At 42.1% G+C, this 6,356-nt stretch overlaps 1 protein-coding gene across 1 annotated transcript in view; it reads left to right on the forward strand.

The window, feature by feature from the left end:
- The window catches only part of LOC108577998 (serine/threonine-protein kinase mig-15), a 192,983-nt gene that overhangs the window by 32,207 nt on the left and 154,420 nt on the right, over positions 1–6,356 (forward strand). The window lies entirely within an intron of this gene.

The following is a 6,356-nucleotide window of genomic DNA, read 5'->3' on the forward strand; positions in this document are numbered from 1 at the left end:
ATCATGTTTTTTTGATCCAAGATACAAAAATCTGGAGCACGAAACATCTGACGTAAAAGAAATAATTCGTACAGAAGTAAAACGTTTGCTTCAAGACTCGAATATAGTAAATGCACTACATACAGTCAATGCAGCAAAGGCACATGAAAAATCTGCTCTTGAATTTTTATATGACAAGATCACCGATAACAATGATGTTTATATTCAAATTGAAACGTATATGACTGAGTCACAATCACGCTTCGATTTAAATCCATTTGAATGGTGGAAGGCTAGGGCAAACAAATATCCAGCAATTTCCGAACTTGCCAAAAAATATTTAACAATTTCAACAACCTCGGCGATGTCGGAACGGTGTTTTTCATGTGCTGGAAATATTGCAACAAACAAAAGAAACCGTTTAGTTCCACAAAATGTTAATACTTTAGTTTTCTTATCTCAGAACAAAAAATTAATAAATTAAACTTTATTAACCAATACTATAATGTTTCTTATTTTCACCTGCAACCCAGTAAATTAAGTCTCATAAACCATTTACATACCTAAATATTCTGATATTTAATTATAAAATAAAATATGAGGTATGGATTAATACACGTGGAACTATACATTTCGATACGTGTATACGTGAACTTCAGTACACGGATACACGTATAAATATTATGATCCGTGTATCCGTGTATTTCGATATACGTGTACCCGTGTACCTGTGTATGTATTGAGAAGTACATTGATTAAAACATGGATATATTTTAGGTACACGTGAAATCGGGATCCCTACTTCTTGCTAATATTTTTAAATAAAATATGACCACTGATAACAGCAGTATTTAGTAGGAGCTCAAAGACTAGCTTTTTATACCATTTCATGGATTTTCGTAACGGATTATTATAGGCACTCATTTGATCGGATATATCAGCTGCTGCTTTTCCTGCATTATAATCCACTACAATTTTCGGTTTCAAGTAGTGACCTGATCTATTTTCAACATTCACCATCTCTGAGGTATGTTTTGTTGAAAGAAGTAAGATGTCCCGCTTATCTTTCCATTTTAAAATGGTTATTCCTTTTTTGTTCTCTGTTGCTATAATTTCTCCCCGTTTTAATTTCTTTGACGTTACTTATCGAGTAATTTATATGCTAAATCTAAACTCGTGTACCAGTTGTCTGTGTTGAACGTGTGCCCCTTATTGAATACATCTCTACAAAGAGACATTACAACATTAGTTGGTGTCGTATTTTCTTTTTCTAAACTTTTCCTTGCATATACACGAAAAGCATACGTGTACCCAGATCCGCAGCACAAGTTAAATAATTTAATACCATATTTGTGGCGTTTTTGTTTTAAATATTGCCTAAATATTATGCGGCCACGAAATGGTATCAGAGATTCATCGATACATATAGTTCCAGATGGATGATAATATTTCTTGAAATTTATTTCCATGTTATCTATTAGTTGTTGTATTTTACATAAACGATTGGAAACATCTGTCTCCCTATTGTCTGAAAAATGCAGCATTCGTAATAATATTTCAAATCTATTTCTTGACATTATTTCTTTTGGGAAAGTTTGCATATATGCAGGATTATGGGACCAATATAAACGTAAAGATGGTAGTCTAAGTATGTAGTCCCATTCATAGAATGAACCTAAAAATTTTTTCATTTCATTTTTGTTTGTCACGGTCCACTTACACAAACGCTACGAGTTTTCAACCCCTAGTTTTTGCGACGCATATAAGTTCGTTTGTTTGGCGATATCCTCAAACAATTCATCAGGCACAAACAGTTCATAAGAATTCTCTATTGTTGTACATGACTTTACATTCAAGTCTTCAATCCTAAAGCGAGTTTTCAACCCCTAGTTTTTGCGACGCATATAAGTTCGTTTGTTTGGCGATATCCTCAAACAATTCATAAGAATTCTCTATTGTTGTACATGACTTTACATTCAAGTCTTCAATCCTAAAGCTAGACGGATAGGTGAAAGGCATAATCCTTGGTTGATTACCTCTCGGATCATGCCATTCTTCAAAATCCTCATCCTTTGATGACGAAAAAAGAACGACTCTACGACGTTTTTTTAGGAAAACTAATTTCACTTGAATCGCTTTCACACGCTTTTTCTACTGATATTGTCACTGTTACGGGTAAAGAAAAAGACAACTGACTGAAAATGACTGACATACAAGAAATATATCTGAAGATATATGTACATGCAGTCTTGTCGCAACCTTAAACAGATCTTCCGATAAACGGAAAGGAAGACAAAATAGGCTTGGCGCTTAACGTGTTAATAAAGGAGGAAAAACGCTTTTATGCACCGTAAGAAACAGGTAGAAATGCTTCTCGTGTGTCGGACTCGTCTTGGATGGTGTTAGACCCTACCGACTAAACAATCCAATCCTCTTTCATCTGTGACCTTTTCTATGCCCCCGCGGGACCTCCGGAAAGCATGACTTCGCGATGATGGTCTAGCAATAGCTCTTCCACTTTTATTTGGCCTTACATCATTTATCCTTGTATTTGGGGGAAAGCAGCTATTCTTGCTTTCCTTCCCTCCTGTTCTTCTTTTCGTAACTCTTTTAGAATTATGGTTGCAAAGCTGCTAGTGGCTGCCCAGTCGTCATCCATGCATTGCATCAAGTTGTCCGGAGTGATTGGCCCTCCCAGCGTTCCCTCGTGAAATGAGGGCATTGGAAGAAGACATGTTCCGGGTCTCCTGGTACTGCACATCCTGCGGGGCAGTCTGGAGAGTCCTCATGGCCAAATTTGTGCAAGTACGTACGATAACACCCGTGTCCGGAGAGCATCTGTGTCAGGTAGTAACTGACTTCCCCGTGTTGGCGGTTCACCCAAACGTCTAACCGAGGGATAAGGCGGTATGTCCACCTCCCTTTTATAGATGCTTCCCACTCGGTCTGCCAACGTTGTAGACTCTTTTGCCTGACGCCCATTGGCTGCTCCTCCCGAAACTCCGGTGGTATGTTTCTCTGGTGTTCCCCGACTATAAGATCAATTGATTCGCTCTTTTTCCTACTTGTAATGAGGACGGCTTATTGTTAGTGCTGTACTGTTAGTGCTTTGGAGTTCCTCAAGAAATTTTGCAACTAGGATAACTCCTGCGTCATTTGCGAAAACTACGATCTGTGCGCAGTTGTAGCTTTAACAATACACCATACAGGATATTCCACAGAAGTGACCCCAGTACAGAGCCTTGGGGTATGCCTCCGGTGACACTATGTTTCTGGGGGCCATCCTGTGTCGTACGTAAGGTATCTATTGTTAAGGTAGTTCTCAACCATCCTTTTCAAATAGGGTGGCACTTTTAGTCTATCCAGTGCCAGGCAGATGTTATCCCATCTAGCGGAGTTGAAAGCGTTTTTGATATCGAGGGCAACAACCAGGCAGTACTCCTTTGTCCCCCTCTTGTTATATTTATTAAACTATTCTTTACATATGAGCGACGATATGCGATACAAGACATAAGATATTAGACTGAGACTCGTCTAGGCGAGCCACCAAGCCATAGGCCCAAAAACAGAAGACTGACTATTTCGCCGTTACCTGCCTCCAGATGTCAATGCTATTCGATTCTCAACACCTCTTTCACCTCGCACCAGATATAGCCTCTTTTGCCGTGCTGACAACATGGTTTATTGCGTTTAATGTTGACCTGAACTTTCTGAAGCCATATTGGTTACCCGCCAAAAGGTTTCCAACAACGCCTTCGATTCGATTATACATGATGCGTTCCAGGATATTCCCGGCTGTATCAAGCATGTACAAAGGACGGTATGCCGATCGTCGGGTGTTTTTTTTTCCCTTTGGCAAGAGCACAAGTCTCTGCATTTTCCAACGCTCTGGAAAGATTCCTTCGCGGAGGCATGTGTTATACATGTCGAGGAAAAGCTCTGAAGCTGTCTTAACGGCCATCTTTATGGCAGCGTTCGGAATGCCGTCTGTTCCTGGTGCCTTCTTATTCCCCACCTTCCTGGTAGATCGTAATAATTTCTCGCGTGTGATAGGGTATATCTTCGTCGTCTTCTTGTTGTGCCTCATATTCAACCTCTTGTTGTTGTGGGAACAGTGCCGTTACTATTTTTTTTAGCTACTTAGAGCAGGTAAGTTGCCGCCTTGACTGGCTCTTGAGCCGTGTCATGACCACCTTGTATGGCCTGCCCCACGGATCATCATCCACCTCTTCCAGTAGTTCCTTCCAGGTTTGCCGTTTACTACTTTTGATCGCCTTGGTTAATTTGGCCCGTGCCTCCTTATATTTTGCTTTAAGTGCTAGATGTGTAGGTTTGCCTCTAGCTCGCTGGACTAGCCTCCTGGCGTGGTTGCTCTCCCAACGGAATCTAGCTATCGCATCATTCTACCAGTACACTGGAGTATGTGGATTTCCATCCTTTCTTCTAGGCATGGTGGCGTCACAAGCTCTAATCACTCGTTTCATGATTTCCGCCGCTTTCTTCACCACGGATTCCTCACTATTATTACCATTTTCCATGGCCAAGTGGAACATCTCTTCATCAAAAACGCTCGCCCTCCGTCCAATGCACCTTAATCTGCCCATTGATCGTCGCTCGCATTTTTGCTGTCTGGGAACTTCCCACAGAATAGCACGATGATCACTATGTGTGTAGATATCAGATACTTGCCAGTGCGTGCCCTCTTTTACAAGGCCGCTGCTGACAAAGGTAAGATCTATCATAGAACTCGCTCCTCTTTTAGTGTAGGTGGGTAAGGTGCCGTCATTCAGTAGAGTAAGGTTTAGTACAGCCAGAGTTTCTAGGAGTGCTTGTCCTCTTTTGTCCGTCTTTTTGCTGCCCCAGGCCAGTGCCCAGGCATTAAAGTCAGCTGCAATTACTTGTGGATTCCGGTCCGTGGCATCACTGACCAGTCGGTATATGGTTCCCTCAAAGTCTTCCAGCGTCAAACTAGGTGGGGTGTAGCAGCTGTAAATGTATGCGCCATTTACTTTTGCCCATACGTCTCTTTATGGTCTCGTGGAAAGGGTACCTGCCACAGGCCCAGACAGCTCCTTTGCCCGTCGCGTTCACCTTCTAGGATTGTCGGTCGAGGTTCTTGTATGGTTTCGCGATGATCGTCACATCCACCTTTTTTTTCTCGCACTGTTTGCATCAGCAGATCATATGATGTTTCGCTGTGTTTGAGGTTTAGTTATAATATCCTCATTTTCGTTTTTGGGTAAGTTCCTGGTAAGCCTTCTTGTGAGCAGGGCATTTGCTGCTTCCAGCAATGTGCTTTCTATCATCTTCATCTTCCTTATCTCGACGTTAGTATGCAGCAAAGCTCTGATGTGCTCTTTTCAATATTATGACCCTCAACGACACACAAGAAACAGCATTTCGATCTATCCACCATACTCTTGCAGTATTTGGATAAGTGTCCATACCGCCAACACTCGTAACACATAGTTGGCCTCGTCAGTTCTCGGACTCGACAGACCACCCAACCTACGCGTAACTTACCACATCGGAAACCTTTTTCGCTACCTCTGCAAGAAGCATCACCACTGCAATTTGAGTGCCACCGTATGCCTTTCGTATAGACTTAATGTAGTCTAGTTTATCCTCAAAGTTTTCGCCGAGTATATGCGTAAGAGTATCTCGAACACCCACCTTAGTGGTGACTTCATCAAGATCTTTGATCTCGATCGTCGTTTGCGGTGTTCTACTTTTCATCGCGGCCTCTTGGCTGGCTTTGTCTAAGACTAGAATCATATCTCCTGCCATCGTCCTACGTATTTTGTTGACACTCTGTCCCACCTCCTCTAGTGTGCCGTCCTGCTTGACTCTGCTCAAGATCTCAGCGTAGCTCAGTTGCCCTTGTTTCTGTTCATGCTTCTTTTTGTGGCGCACTTTTTTCCACTCGGCGCCCTCATTCTTCACTGGATCTATCTGGGTGTTCCAGTTGTTATTCCTCCTTCGTTTTTTTCTTTCGTTTCTTAACTTTTTTAGTTCTACGGCCTTTGCCCAAGGGCGGAGTGATATCTTTCCTCTTGCCGCCGTCTTCCATTTGCCTTTTCCGCAACGGAGTCGTTGCAACCCTGCCGTCGAGTTTAGACGACTTTCCTCTGGTCACCGGTAGCTTCTGCGGCGATCTCTTCCTATAGACCTTTTCTTCAAGTTTCGACAGCCTGTTAAAGTCTCCGTGGACGTTATTTCTAGGTCTTACGTATTCCGGCAAATCTTCAATTTGTGCTCCAAGCTTAGTGAGTTCCTATGTCCTCTTCCTCTCGTCTTCCTCTTTTTCTTCTATTTTTACTTCACTTGGCGCTTGATACACCATGGGGGTCAAGTGGTCCACCCTCTTTGGATGACGT

Source organism: Habropoda laboriosa, unplaced genomic scaffold (genome assembly GCF_001263275.1).
Source record: "Habropoda laboriosa isolate 0110345459 unplaced genomic scaffold, ASM126327v1 scaffold769, whole genome shotgun sequence".
Classification (NCBI taxonomy): Eukaryota; Metazoa; Arthropoda; class Insecta; order Hymenoptera; family Apidae; genus Habropoda; species Habropoda laboriosa.